At 45.2% G+C, this 951-nt stretch overlaps 1 non-coding gene across 1 annotated transcript; it reads left to right on the top strand.

Annotated features, from left to right (window-relative positions):
• Positions 1-251: 251 nt before the first annotated feature.
• On the top strand, positions 252-389 carry LOC119924823. Its single transcript, XR_005449513.1, has one exon. It is a non-coding gene; the product is annotated as a small nucleolar RNA SNORA7 (small nucleolar RNA).
• The last annotated feature ends 562 nt before the right edge of the window (positions 390-951 follow it).

Here is a 951-nt window from a genome sequence, read left to right on the forward strand (position 1 = left end):
ACTTAGCAAGTACCACAGCAAAACCACAAATAAAGAACAGAGCCATTATCTGGGGACAGTATCAATCAATCAATCATTGGTATTTATTGAGAGCTTATTGTGCTGAATTACATTAAGCACTTGGGAGAGTACCATATAATAGAGTTGATCCCTGCCCTTAAAGATCTTACAATCTAGTGGTAGAGACAGACATTAAAATAAATTATAGATCAGGGAAGTGACAGAGTATAAGGACATGCACAATGCTATTACCCCTCTCAGGGTCACACCTGGAGAGTTTCCAATACTCTACCAGTCTTTACTACAGGAGGGAGAGTCAAGCAGAGGCATAGCCATTCCATTCCTAGCTTGGGCAGTGGCTAGCGAGTGGAAGGCAATCTGCTACCAGTCAAAACTCACCCGTGCTGGGCAGTAGCGGCATGGGCAAGAATCAAGGGCAGAGACTTAAGTTTACCACATGAAAAGAGGCAATGGTCAACCACTTCAGTATTTTTACCAAGTAAACTCTTTGGATCCAGTACCACAATGACTGCAGATGGAGGTGGGGCCTTCTGGAGAGCTGTGTCCATGGCATCGCTATGGGTCGGAGATGACTCGATGGTATAAGACAAGAAGGAATTTTGGAGCAGGCAACCAGCAATAGAGCATGCATTTCAGATTTTTCAGTAGTTATGATGATTTGTTCAGAAATAGCCACATTCTCTTTCAGGAGAGAGTTCCAGGCTAGGGATTGATGTGGGAAGGGGGCCAGTGATGAGATAAACAAGATTAGGGCACAGTGAGTAAACTGGTGCTAGAGGAGCAGAGTGTGTGGGCTGTGCTGCACCAGAGATTAGTGAGGTGACTAATTTGATTAAGCGTTTTCAAGCCGATGGTAAGGAGTTTCTGTTTGAAGCCGACGTGGATGGGCAGCCATTGGAGGTTCCTGAGGCGTGAAGAGATGTGGACTGA

The sequence above is a fragment of the Tachyglossus aculeatus genome, chromosome 2, assembly GCF_015852505.1.
Source record: "Tachyglossus aculeatus isolate mTacAcu1 chromosome 2, mTacAcu1.pri, whole genome shotgun sequence".
Classification (NCBI taxonomy): Eukaryota; Metazoa; Chordata; class Mammalia; order Monotremata; family Tachyglossidae; genus Tachyglossus; species Tachyglossus aculeatus.